Here is a 15,389-nt window from a genome sequence, read left to right as displayed (position 1 = left end):
AGTTCCAATTTCATTTGAATACTAAGCAACTAAAGTCCATGAAATTTTGCAGACATATTCTAGAAACTAATACCTATGTCTGTGGTTTTAGAGATTTCTGTTAAAATATTCGGTTTCAAAGTTACGCGCTCTTAAAATTTTCATGCAAATCTTTGAGCCCCTGTAATTTTAAAACTACATATCTTTAGAAAAATCAAAAACACCACAGACACAGATATTAGTTTTTAGAATATGTCTGCAAAATTTCATGGACGTTGGTTGCTTAATATTCAAATGAAATTGGAACTACGATTGTATGAAATGGTATAAAACGAGTGACGGAGAGAGCCCTGTTAAGTTAAATCATCTTAAACATAAAACAACAACCTGCTGGTTTATTAGGATAAATAACAAGCCATTAGTATCCACTAAATTCTAAAACAGAAGTAAACAAACTATTACAGATTACATAATATAGACGCTCTTATCTCAAGCCGCTTGTTGGGTTCACAGGTCATTTGCAAAAGCAAGACTCCATTATTGATTAGAATGCTTAATTAATTGTACGTTCGTTACACACAGTGAAACACAATTTATAGTTAAAATTACATGCACTTTGATATTTATATCACTTGTATCAATGAGTAAACTAAAAACTGGCAGGGTTCGCCAAGGAGAAATCCAAAATGTAATTATGTTAAGTATATTCCCCGATATCCGAAGTTTTTTAAGTACATTAATAAATTATATAGAAGCACTTATCTTGTTGAGACATACGCTCTATTTAGTTTTGTTGACTATTATAATGCAAATTATATTGATGACTAGCGATCGTCTGCAGCTTTGCTCCAATGGGGATTTCGAAAGATCCGGTCTTTTTCCTTAACTATATAGCAAAGGGAACCTTTGCACAAAATTTCAGCTTTCTAGGTCCAAGGGTTTGGGCTGGGCGATGCTGTGTCTGTCAGTGAGTCAGGACATTTCGTTTTATACATTTAGTTTATTTAAATGATACTTATATTTAATAAATGCATAGTAGATAAACCATAAAATAAATGAATTTAATGATTTGTATTTATTTTACCATAACATGAACATAAATAAATTAAATAGCACAATGTCTATACCGGGCCTCAAATAGCTTGTTTTACGAATGACGTAGCAATGGGTTCGTATCAATAAAATTAGAATTATTACTATTACGTATGTAATTTGATATAAAATACACTTAATACTTATAATTTATATTATAATTAATACGTTAATTTATGTACAAATGCCATAAAAAAATGATATTGTAAAGTCGTAAAAATCACAACGATATGAGAAAGCATTATCCTTATTTATTATTATTATTTAATGACTTAACTGATTCCGATTTCCCAAGCTCTTTTCGATTGTGGTTGCTGGTTCATTTTACTTACAGCGCGTGCGGGATGCCGTAAGAAAAGCAGTTTTGAATATTTCATTAATATTTACACGAAAAACTCTTAGGTATTGTCATGAGGTATTTCAGTAATGTCCCTTTAACGTTCCCTTCGTAACTAAATTCTGAAATACTTAAAGAATAAGGGCTAATTCGCACGAGAGCTTTTTTAACGTTAATAAAGCGTTCAAATAGAACAAATGCATTCCCAAGTATCTGTTTAAACTTCAACGCTTTTTTATCGCGCACTTTGAACTGTTAGCGGAACGCGGGGTTTTAAAGCAACGCTTTTTTAACGCTCGTGCGAATAAGGGCTAACTATATTTTTAAGATTTTTTAAATATATAGCAATTTTTGTCGAAAGCACTAATACCAATTTTAATAGATTGTAGCTCGAAAGATAACACATAAATTATCCCCTATTTAACCCTCTTAAGGAAAAGGAAAGGAACTTGTTTCACGATTTCCAAAAATCGTGAAACAAGTTTCTTTCCTTTTCAACCGAACACCTAAATACGAATTTTTAGGGATATATTTTACGTCAGAGCTAATAGGATATCATACCTAGCCTCTATTTTCCCCCGTATATATCATAAGTTGGTATTTGGTTTGTTCAATGAGCCGTACGTTGAAAGCCCACGTCTTCGTATAGTGAGTGACAACTGAAAGTGATAGTGAAATATTGTTTCGGGTGAACGTAAAACTAGACACATTTGGTCTCATTAGATTCAGGATTCAGTATACCTTAATCTAGGCTCGTACGTTTTATTGTTTTACTATTTTACTTTAGTTAAATTTTAAAAAAATACTCAAGAAAGTTTTTAGGTCAAAAAATATATGGATATTTACTTTAGACGTTAGTAACATTTAACATAAGCAATAGTTATTTCTTGAAAATTAAAACGTACGAGCATAGCTGTTCTTCATTATATCTACATTTCTAAAAATTATGAAAATTGGACTATATTTTTAGAGGGGAGAAAATTTTGCAGGGGAGAAAAACGTTATCGCTTTTTGTATGAAAATTTAGCTACGTTACGGGTTTTGCTGTTGTGTGCGATTTCCTTAACACAACGTTCTAATGTTTATAAATTGCTTTCAACGCTGCATCGCACTAACGCTAGCTCGATAAACACGTTTGCCGGCACTATCGTGGCTAAACTGTCTACAATTTATTATTTTGTAAAAAAGATAAACATACTACAAAATCACCGTAATAGACTTGTGGAAATGTTTTTTCTCTCGTTGTGAGGATGTGAACATGTGACCAAAACTGTATATTATATATAATGTTAGTATATTCTTAAGATTATCGTCTAGTCACTAGTGGCAAAAGGCACTTGCCTACATCTTATTCTTCAAATAGATGATTGAATGATGTCCGTGACTTCGTCCGCATGGCTATGTTTAAAAAAAAACAAATATTATTATGTTTGAATGCAAATAAAGAAAGAAAGAAAGAAAAATCCCGCGGGAACCATGGATTTCTTACGAACTAAAAGTACTTAACCTATTTATTAATCCAAGGTATAATCTATCTCAATTCCCAGCCAAATCCGTCCAGTAGTTTTTGCGTGAAAGAGTAACAAACACACACACACCCACTTTCACCTTTACGATATTATACGATATGATAACATTTTTAAAGAATTCTAATAGCATTTCCAAAATGAGATTCTGTCATGTTTAAAGTACGCTCTTTCACAGTAGTGTCTCTACATTCCAAAGATATCTTTTAAACGGTTGTATGTTTAGTACAACACTTTAGGAATTGATGTTGATGCGTCCTAATTTATCTTAAAAATGGTTTATGAGTCAAACAACTTCCTGATGATGCACTTATTCCATTAAGACGAAATGTAAACAGTGCTTATTAATTCTATAGTTACATTTCCGCTCCGTCGTACGACGGACGCTAAAGAATGTTTTTTGATTGCAGGATAGACTTGCGCTTGACGACAATCATTATGCAAAAATTAAAGCAATGATGAGGTCTAAGTTGGAGCGCGCATGCCTAGAAGATGCCTTTTCACTAGGTTTTTGCAGGAAACACGGACCCAGCCGGAAGAGCGTTCCAAATCTTTGTACCTTAGCGGCTCGTATCAGAATCGTTGAGCAAAAACGTTTCATGCGAGTAGATTGGGTATCGACCACATCAGGATGCCAACGCTCTCAGTTTCTCGTTGTTCTGTTGGAGATTGGTGACAGCGGAACAAGATTATGGAGTCCCTGAGAACGTACTGTCATATTTAAGAATGTCCACAAAGGCAATGTATTCAGAACACGCATGTAAACGCTCATGAATTATTACAGTTTTAGGGCCGTTTGTGTCCCCCGTGCTCTTTTCACATTCAAGCAGCAGCTAAAGATGCAGAAAACAGTACGCAAGCGTTGATCATAAAATTACGTATGAACAAGTTAGTGCCGGCGCCACATTTCTGTGAACAATAGAATGGTATGTAAATGGCGCCAAACGCGCGATCATAACTCGTACACATACAAATGTATGAGCACTGCATGTCATTTTGACGCTCGTCTTTACGACTTTGCGTCAACATGCTACGTCCTTGTTTAGGGGCAAAGCACACTACTATCGTACCGCAAGGCATCGCCAGGGTCTGCACCCGTTCGTAGTCGAAATTCCACGGATAGTGAAAGTGATTTGTTTTCTCATTTCTAATTCGAACCGCTAGGATTTGGAACGCCCTTCAAGCATCAGTTTTCCCCTCCAATTACAATACGGGTACCTTCAAGTCAAGAGTGAATAGGCATCTTCTAGATAGCTTCTTAGACTGCATCATCATTTGCTACCAGGTCTGATTTCAGCCAAACGCAAGTGTATGAATAAATTAAAAACACATAGTAATTTGGTATCAGCATTCGGCGTTGGAATCGCTTTTCGGAAGTTAGAATCTATGATTGTTAAGCGTTACTATCAGCTGCTGTACCACATGCCCATTCACATTCACATTCACATTCGATGGCTAGTCGTAGAGATCTGGTTCAAACGGTACAAGACCCCAAAACGCGAATTGCATTGAAGAAGTATCATCGATCGCAGTTACTTAGACGCGATGAAGAATCAACGCACTTGGAAAATTGCTCTTGAAAAGTATTGAAGGTCTATTAAGCTAGTGGGTCTATAAAGCTACCAGTGAAGTACAGCATAACCACAGTGTCGATTTACTAAATACGGTGCCGGTAGTCGTAGACATTCTCATGTTCGCCAAATTTGCTTAGAGCCGCCGTGCGCCGGCGCCAGTCTACTTTCCAAATAGCCTTCGCGTCTCGCCTGTGACCTTTTAAGCACGTACTTGCCTTATGGGACAACTCCACTCCTAGTTTCATAGATTCTGACGCTACAATTTTAATTGGTCAAATTTTATTCTCAGTTTGTCGACTGCTACCTAAATACGCTGCTAAATACGTGTCGAGCGTAATTGCTTTCAATACGACACGAATCTAAATTGATTGCGAAGTCGAATCGTTCTAACACTGCATTAGTCACCAGTTTTAACTCGGAGCGATATCTACCACACCTTCAACAGTTACTTGGAATAATTACCATGATTCCTTTACGTTAATTATTTATCTTCAAATGTAAGAAGGTAAATACTCTAGAGACACTAGCTAGAAGAGTCATTTCAACAGCTTTTGCTGCTAGGAAAATTATACAATTTACCGATATACGAGTACATAGGTACTATATGAATCCACTTGGTAACATCGGGGAAGTGTAAATTCATCTACAAATAATGAGTTACCGATTCCAGCTCTCCAATTTGATCAATAAATACTCTGCATTTTATATTATAGCCTTCTAAAACATGGGGCATTTACGTCTATAGGTAATTATGGATAGGTGGAAGGTTATAGGTAGCTATCAGCTATTACTCTGAAGAAACGCCTGATGCCAATCCGTCACATTCACATAATAAACACACATATCATAAATACGACTAGATAACGTTATCTCAATAAATCTTTCTTTAAAAACATGTAATGATTACGAAGTGGCGCCACTACTAAATTCAGCTCCGCGTCCCTGGCGTCCATAGAGAAACACGCCTTCAACATTTGATCTCACGGAGTTGCCAATAAAGTACTATTCGTAGTTATGATCAAATAGAACAGTTATATTAAGAACACGATAGTACCACTATATCAAATTTAATACTTATAGCGTGCAAGATAATGGTTCGTCGACATGAATAAGTAGCTAGTCATACTACAAATACGTGGGGCAGGGTAGCGCTTGAATGTTCTGAATTTTACTACTATTTACTATCCGATAGGTATTTTGTAGTAAAGGTTAATGTTATAGTATTGAGCACGTATAATATAGGTATTTGATGTTGCAGTAGGTAATTTTATCTGGTGGGTGGCTTCGACCGTGGCTAGCTACCACCCTACCGGTGAAGCCGTGCCGCCAAGCGATTCAGCGTTTCGGTAAGATACCGGCCGTGTGGAAACCAAAGGTGTATGGGTGTAATAAAAACTGCCACACCCCTTCCAAGTTGGCCCGCTTCCGTCTTAGACTGCATCATCACTTACTACCAGGTGAAATTGCAGTCAAGAGCTAACTTGTATCTGAATAAAACATTAATAAATAAAAAATAAGAGAAGTGTAACCAGATCGAGCTCTATACAGAAAATTCACACTCAATGTGTAAAGGCGTTCTAGAAACTAATTCTGTATCTGTGGATTGTAAATCCATGAAAATAAAGTGAACACCTAATTATTATTTGTGGTGGTTAATTTTTATTTTAGACCAAGGAATATCGATCATGTTGATTTGTACACGACTGCTTAACTCTAACTTCTATGTAACAAAATACATGTTATTTTTTACCCTTGCTCGTGCACTCAGCCGCACGTCATGGTCCATAAGCGTCTCATAATGCCATTTACAGACAATACGAGAAAATGTGAACGCTACAAGGAATTTGCGGTCGCGGTCAGTGAATTCTTCGGCTTGAGTATTTTACAATTTAAATACAGCATCCTGTTAAAACAATGTGCAGATTTGTTACACTGGTAAAGTGTTATCTTGTATAATGACATTGATATGGAAAGATACATTATGTTGGCACCCATTCAGATTTTAGTTCACCGCGCATTCGTACAGTATATTAGAGTAAACGAGAGTGAGGGGACTCTAGGTATCATCCTGAATAGACGATATGTAAAATATTAGGCAATGGGTGACGTGATATTAAAGAAAAATAGGCGATTCGTAGCCACCTAGACTCAAATGTAGGAATATTCGAGGTCTGCCAGTCACGTCGAAGCCTCGATGTATTGTTACAAGTCCCCTAGTAAAGTAATATTAGATGTTGAACCCCAGAAAAAATTTACGAAACAACTTGACAAAACATTAACAAAATACACAAAATAATTAGTTACCTATTGTACCTATAATTTATGCTCTCACTACATCAAGTTCATATGCCAATAGAGTACTTGATCACAAAAAAGTAAAAAAAAAAAAATCAGTCCTTCGGTTTGATTTTGCAAAAATAATAATTTCTTTTCAGAGTCAGTATTACATATGTGTATTACAAATTCACTTATTTTTGATGGATTAATGTAGAAGTCGCAGAGTTTAATAATAATATGCCTAACATTTTGTAGTGTACCCAATTTCAACACCTAATAAAATTAAGAGTAGGTTCACGTAAATATTAAATACCAAATATTCGCGTTGGTATTTTCATCGGTCGCAATAACATGTGCAATGGTATTTGTGTCAAATAACTATCGATATATCAGCGAACTTTATTACAAAATTCACTTTGTGCCTCTTTATATGTGCCTTTGATAAATGTAACGAAAATGCAGGCGTGCGTTATTTCGAATGCACTCACAAAAAGCTATACCTAAACCCTGAAACAAACAACGCGCGACGCGACGTAAATTGCACGGGAGGACGTCATACTAAAGTGCGAGTAAGCGTTATACATCTACATACTAATACTAGATGATGCCAGCGATTTCATCCGCGTGGATATATGTTTAAAAATCCCATGGGAACTATGGATCTTTACGGGATAAATAATAACCTATGTGTTAATCCAAGGTATAATAGATTTCCATTTCAAATTTCAATCAAATCCGTTAAGTAGTTTTTACGTAAAAGAGTAATAAACGCATACAAATTTTCCCTGTATAATACTCGTATTAGTGTGATTACAAGGAGCAAAGATTTGTTTGCTAGTTTGTAATCCGGTGTTATTAGGAACCGATTTTAATAATTCTTTCACCAACAAAAAGCTAGTTTATCTAGAAGTAACATCAGTAATAATTTATATATACACCGTAAACGAAATCGTGGGAAAAAGATAATTAGTAATACAAGGACCTGATAATAATATATGAAGCAGCGTAGAATATGACGCCAAGTGCGCGACTGCAGGTGAGAATTTTATTACGCAGGTATTTTTTTTTTGAACATAATACATAGACATTGACTTATTTTGTAGATGATGCCCGCGACTAAGTCCACGTTGATTTAGATTAGAAAAAATCGGATGGGCCGTAAGAGCTAACTACACAGTACACACTTTAGCATCTAATAAAACAGTATAGATTTATTGATTAACACGCGCATAGCAGTGAACGCTTCAATAAAGAACTTGTAGAAATCATCTTTGCGCCGCGTTTCCGTCGCACATTTTGTTTGTTTCAGCCTTAAATACTCAAAAACATACAATACATGAAAACATCAAACAAAATAATCTCACTGGCGCCACCTAGCCGCAGCATTTCCATTCCCGACGATGGTTGCCTCCTTGTGTAATGGCATCAATAATTCAGTGGCTTAATTACAAAATTCACTCCTCTTTCGCATTGCATGTGTGAATGGCAGGTGATAAATGAAAATGCAAGCGTACTTATAGCCATACTTGCGGAAAGTTGATCGACCGTGACAGCTCAATGGGCGATTTTACTGGCGTCAACTATTTCAGATATATTCATCATCGAATTTCCATATTGATAACTCAAAATTTAAAAAAACCCGACACAAAAACCTCTATAAGAAAACTAGAAAAGAGCTCATAACTTTCAAACGGCTGAACCGATTTTCTTCGATTAATTATAGCTAAGAACACTCTCGATCAAGCCACCTTTCAAACAAAAAAAAAAAATTTAAAATTGGTTCATTAGTTTAGGAGCTACGATGCCGCAGACAGATACACAGATACACACGTCAAACTTATAACACCCCTCTTTTTGGGTCGGGGTTAAAAACAGACATGTCCTACTTACTCGCAGTTGCATCAATACCTATACTATTTGGAAACAATGCAATTTTAGCTGCCCCAACTGCTGTAAAATTTTCGTTTTTCGTTTTCTTAGATATAATTTTCACTCTACCACACTACGTTATGCACTTAAATTAATCAATCAATAATTCAATAATATACTCGTGCATCTGGTATCTAAATAGAGCAAAAGGTGATAAATGGAAATGCAAACGTACGTAATGCGAGTATCAGTTGCATTTAGATAAAACCGCTCGCAGGCCTGAGCACGCTTAAATATCATCACTACATCTAGGTATACTTACTAATATTATAAAGAGGTAAAATTTGTAAGTTTGTTTGCAGGATGTAATCTCTGGAACTACTGAATCGACTTTGAAAATTCTTTCACCAGTAGAAAACTACATTATTTATGTAAGTTGCATAAGCTATATTTTATGTTAATAAAAGTTGGAGATCCCTACGAAAATAGTAAAAACTACCCGTACAAAACGGTCCGCTATTATTTTATATTAAAATCGGGCTTCGTTTTTACATATGAAACTGACCATCAAGTTCATCCAAACATCAAACCTTTCACATCTGTAAAAAAAACATAAAAGGTAACACTGTGTCATATAAAAGGTAAAGCTGACTGACTGACTAATTACTGATCTATCAACGCACAGCTCAAACTACTGGACTGATGGGTCTGTATGGCATGCAGATAGATAGCTATTATGACGTAGAAGACATCCGCTAAGAAAGGATTTTTGAAAATTCAATCCCTAAAGGTATTTGAGTAGCCTACGCGGAGGAAGTTACATAATAAAGTAGGATATTTACTTACTGTAGAATACTACAATCCCACCAAAAACATTTCATGTAAAAAGTTAGCCAAGACTCACAAGTTCATAATGTTTTCACTGTTAAAAAGTTATGAGATCTCTAGTAGAGCCAAGCCCCTAGCTGATCTTAGATTTGTGCTGGCCATGGGACCTATCCCAAGTCCAAAGTAATATAGCTCTTAAATGTTCTTGACTATATCACATTTATAACAATAAATAACAAATCACTCTACTTACAAGCTCTGATTCTACAAACCCTATATCTTGGTAAAAAAGTACGGTTTGGCCGTTTAATAACTTTTAACGTTTAATATGTTATGTCATGTAATAGTTTTACGAACATTAAACGGCCAAGCCGTACTTTTTTTACCAAGATATAGGGTTTGTAGAATCAGAGCTTGTAAGTAGAGTGATTTGTTATTTATTGTTATAAATGTGATATAGTCAAGAACATTTAAGAGCTATATTACTTTGGACTTGGGATAGGTCCCATGGCCAGCACAAATCTAAGATCAGCTAGGGGCTTGGCTCTACTAGAGATCTCATAACTTTTTAACAGTGAAAACATTATGAACTTGTGAGTCTTGGCTAACTTTTTACATGAAATGTTTTTGGTGGGATTTCATTTCTTTTTGGCAGGTGCCCTAAATTTTTTTTGGATCTATTTCTTGTAGGTACATCATTTTCATGGCCCACTCTCTATCGTTACCTCTTTTTTTAAAAGCTTTTATTCAACTTGCAATGTACTCGTATGTAAGTATATTTGTTCGGGTGGAATCTTGCAACTCAATTTTGAAGCAGATATACCAAATTTCAGTCTTTTAGGACTTCAGGAAACACAGATACTTGGTACGTTTGATAAATCTGCCACGGACATCTTATCATGTAAACTTTAGTATTCGAGCAACAGATTTTACAGATATGCATCTCATATACGAGGGGATGAAGGGGGACCCGATTTCTTAATTTATCTGTTGTTCATAATTCTTGAAATTTGTACTTAATGCCAAATTTCAGTCTTCTAGGACTTCGGGAAGTACCCTAGAATTACAGACTAGAAGTTTTGACTGTCAATAAATCTGAAACTATAAAAGTTAGACAATTGATACTCAATGCGTTTAATCAATTTGCCAAGGACATCTTATCCTGAAAATATCAGCATTCTAGCGACAGAATTTACAGATTTGCTTTACTCATAAGAGGCGTAGAGGGGGAAAATTCCAATTTCTCAATTTTTCTGTAGTTTGTATGCAATTTCTAGTCTACACACCAAATTTCAGCCTTCTAGGACTTCGGGAATTACCCTAGAATTACAGACTAGAAGTTTTGACTGTCAATAAATCTGAAACTATAAAAGCTAGACAATTGATACTCAATGCGTTTAATCAATCTGCCAAAGACATCTTCTCCTGAAAATATCAGCATTCTAGCGACAGAATTTACAGATTTGCTTTACTCATAAGAGGCGTAGAGGGGGGGCATTGCCAATTTCTTAATTTTCCTGTAGTTTGTATGCAATTTCTAGTCTACACACCAAATTTCAGCCTTCTAGGACTTCGGGAAGTACCCTAGAATTACAGACTAGAAGTTTTGACTGTCAATAAATCTGAAACTATAAAAGCTAGACAATTGATACTCAATGAGTTTAATCAATTTGCCAAGGACATCTTATCCTGAAAATATCAGCATTCTAGCGACAGAATTTACAGATTTGCTTTACTCATAAGAGTCGTAGAGGGGGGGCATTGCCAATTTCTTAATTTTCCTGTAGTTTGTATGCAATTTCTAGTCTACACACCAAATTTCAGCCTTCTAGGACTTCGGGAAGTACCCTAGAATTACAGACTAGAAGTTTTGACTGTCAATAAATCTGAAACTATAAAAGCAAGACAATTGATACTTAATGAGTTTAATCAATTTGCCAAGGACATCTTATCCTGAAAATATCAGAATTCTAGCGACAGAATTTACAGATTTGCTTTACTCATAAGAGTCGTAGAGGGGGGGCATTGCCAATTTCTTAATTTTCCTGTAGTTTGTATGCAATTTCTAGTCTACATACCAAATTTCAGCCTTCTAGGACTTCGGGAAGTACCCTAGAATTACAGACTAGAAGTTTTGACTGTCAATAAATCTGAAACTATAAAAGCTAGACAATTGATACTTAATGAGTTTAATCAATTTGCCAAGGACATCTTATCCTGAAAATATCAGAATTCTAGCGACAGAATTTACAGATTTGCTTTACTCATAAGAGGCGTAGAGGGGGGGCATTGCCAATTTCTTAATTTTCCTGTAGTTTGTATGCAATTTCTAGTCTACATACCAAATTTCAGCCTTCTAGGACTTCTGGAAGTACCCTAGAATTACAGACTATGAATTGTGATGATCATCAGTGAGGGACGAAAACGGCGTATTTTAGGTATCAATAAATCTATAACCATAAAAGCTAGATATTTGATACTTAGTATATTTGGTAAATTTGCTGAGGACACCTTATACTGAAAATTTCAGCTTTCTAGCGTCATCCAGACCGAAGTTATGACGGGTCGAAAATACGGCGAAACACTTCGAGAAAAAGGTACTACGTAGCGCCCCGGCCGCCGTTTGGCTCGTCTTGGCGGGGGCACTGCCGTGCCCCCTGATATGTAGGTAGGTACATAGCAGGCAAAAGGACTATGGAACTTGTGTCTCCTTTTTGCATCGGTAGTTAAAAATAAGGCTAATCGCGTTAGCATGTTCGCATATTTAGTCCGCTGCGCTGGCGCCGCCTGGCGGCGACATTCTCGCCCGCAACGACAACCACATTGCATAATTGTATCAATAATTTAGTAATTTTATTATTAAATCTTAATCGTGTTTTTGCATTTGTAATGCATTATTCATACTGGTCTTGAAGTTGAATATTGGCTCACTGGAATGTTTCAGCACAGCACCTATTGATTTCAAATAATAATATTATGATTTCATAAAGGTGCGTTATGCCAGGTCATTTTTGTATTACCCTTGCAAATTGTGGAAGTAACTCTCACCTCAAAACTATGACGATAAACAAAACGCTTTTTCAGTTGTACTCTAGTGCTGGAGATATTCATGGGATGCGGTAATTAATCACTTGCTCGTTTGCCCGTTAAATAATCGTGGAGCTAGCGAACAAAACGGTTTAAATACCTTCTGATTAAAATACTGTTTCTTTAATCCGAACGTTTTTGGCCAACTGAATACAAATCTGAACTCATTTCCAAGCAAGGCGGCCTAGAACTGTGCTGAAATTGAGTCCAAAGTATCTGATTTCTATCAATACGATATAATTTCAGTAGTTCCAGACGCTTTTATATAATTTTAACCTCTTGCTGTAAAATTTTAATTTTCTTGCTGTAAAAATTTTTTCGCCTTCAATATTTTCTTGATAAATCAGACCTTATTCTATACCAAAGCCAATAAGACGTCATAATACCTGCTAAGGAAATAAACTAACAGACGTTTGACCATATTTGGACAACCTCCAAATGAAGCTAAATAGGGTCTCTAGGTCGTATCTACGAGACCTAGCTACAAACACACCGAACATAATGTTAATAATTCTGTGGCATTAAAGAAGGATTTCACGAATTCTTTGGTTCTAGACAAAACGATGTGAAAGAAATAAAAACGGTCAAGTGCGAATTGTGCTGGCAGACTAAGGGTTCCGTACCATCGTACAGGAAATACCTATATTTATTTATTTTTTAATTTTCATGATGGCCATTTTGAAAAATTTTCCATTTGAGCGGCAACAGAAATACATATTCTGGGAAAATTTGAACTCTCTACCTACTCGCATAACGGTTCACAGAGAGTCCGCTGACAAACAGATGGACGGGCGGACGGACGGGCGGACTGAAAACTAAATTATTTAGAACAAACATCGCCGCGTCCATGCGCTTCGATTCTGCGCCATAATATGCCTTGAGCCTTTACTCGTAGTTTGGTAACTAGCTGTTGGAGTCAGGTAAAAAGAACTCTGATATTGCGCAGTCGACGATTTATCGATCTATTCGGTGGTACGAACTTGTAGACACAAATATCTATGACTGTGGTACATGGCAGTTTTCCGTAAAAGTACCTAAGTAACTATTTTAAAAATTAACTTGGAGACTAAATACTTATTTTAACGGAAATCTGGAAAACCGCCGACATAGGTATTTGTTCCTAGAAATTATCTACTTTCATTGAGGTGATCGGTTAGTATTCAAATTGGATACATCCACACGTTATGAATAACTCGCACAACTCGAAAAGTTATATAGAGGTGCGTGCCCGAGATCGAACTCCCGACCTTAGGTATAGGCGGCCAATGTCTTATCCACTGGGTTATTACTGCCTTTTCATTTAATTAATCTTAATAACATACTAATATGTATTTAATTATAGTCGTAGTAACATACTAAAATTTGAATGTCGTTAGCCCTTTTCGATGCGATCAATGTAAAAAGAAACACCGCGCGTGGCGCCGGCGCCGGCGTCGCGACGTCGCCCTTGTTTGACGCAAGTAGGTATGTCTTGTTTCAATAAGCACGTCGCAAATTGCGACAATCAAACTAACGCGTCCCACTCCTGTGTTGTGTCTCAGAATGTTTCACCTAATAAAGTGGTTGTTTACTACACTCAATCACTGTTTTTCAACTTTCAAGTTTTTTTGCTTGATGTTAAACATGCTTATTGGCAAGCCAGATTATGATGCAGTGCGATTGCCTGGAGATGGATAGATTACTTTTTATCCCGGAAATTCAAAAAGCTACCACGCCAACCTTAAAAAACCTAAGCCATATGAAATGAATTGCGGGCATCTAGTCAAATAGAACAAATCTTTCACTTAGCTAGTTTTTTCATTAATAAAACTAATCCTTAATTTTCCAGTAACAGAGTAATTTTTCGAGATTAGCGGCTATTGCCAAGACTTGAGTCTGTAGAGTCAGCTTAGCAAATGTTTTCGTAAAGACTACTCTTAAATGCATAGAATTGTATTGCAATAAAATCAATTTTGCAGCATTGCAAGTCAGCGGATATCCTATAAATCAAAGGGCGTCGATTGAAACAGTTATTTGCAGGTAGCTGGGCAACGTCTGACAATAAGGTTCACGATTGCGTACTAGCATTCCATCGCGTAGTTATTGTACAATAGATTTACCAGGCAACGATATATTCAAATGCCATTTAATATAAAACATGACCCGCTTTGATCTAAAGATTAATGTTTGAGGTAAATCAGAGTGGTGTTGGCGCCAGGGCGGTAGCCGCCGAGTCGCGCGCTGCGGAGGCACGCCCGGCTAGTAGGAACGTAGCGTTCATACTTCACACTAAAAATGATTATCCCATTCATCATCATCATTATCAACCGATTGACGTCCACTGCTAGACGTCATAGGTCTCTTGTAGGGTCTCACGCCATAGTCTTACGCCAGCGGTTTCCTGCGATTCGTTTGATGTCGTCTGTCCACCGAGTGGGGGGTCTTCCAAGCACTCAAGGTCGTTCTAGCACCTTGGGACCCCAACGTCTATCGGTTTTTCGAACTACGTGCCCTCCCTATTCTCACTTCAGCTTTGAAGCCCGTTGAGCTATGTCGACTGATAAAACTGACTGATAAAAATGCTTAAATAATGAAGTAAAGTAAAAAATAATGCAAGAAATAAAAAATACACACAGTAAAGGAAAATGGATTATTATAATATTTATTAGAACGGGACCTAATAACGGGATTCTCCGTTAGAAAAATAAAACGGGTGTAGGGCGGGTTGTACTTATTACATAGTGTTTTCACAAGGTGTCTTATACAGCATGAAGGTTTTCATTTCCTTGTAGAGTAAACAATAATAGGTATATACTCATAATGGTGATTATATAAAGATGA

General features: G+C 36.4%; 1 protein-coding gene across 2 annotated transcripts in view; it reads right to left on the bottom strand.

Moving 5' to 3' along the window:
- LOC123872448 (dorsal-ventral patterning protein Sog) overlaps positions 1-15,389 on the bottom strand; it is a 136,749-nt gene that overhangs the window by 34,325 nt on the left and 87,035 nt on the right. The gene's annotated exons all lie outside the window — the stretch shown is intronic.

Source organism: Maniola jurtina, chromosome 15 (assembly GCF_905333055.1).
Source record: "Maniola jurtina chromosome 15, ilManJurt1.1, whole genome shotgun sequence".
Lineage (NCBI taxonomy): Eukaryota > Metazoa > Arthropoda > Insecta > Lepidoptera > Nymphalidae > Maniola > Maniola jurtina.
Note: the sequence above shows the minus strand (reverse complement) of the source record. Positions and strands in the feature narration are given on the sequence as shown.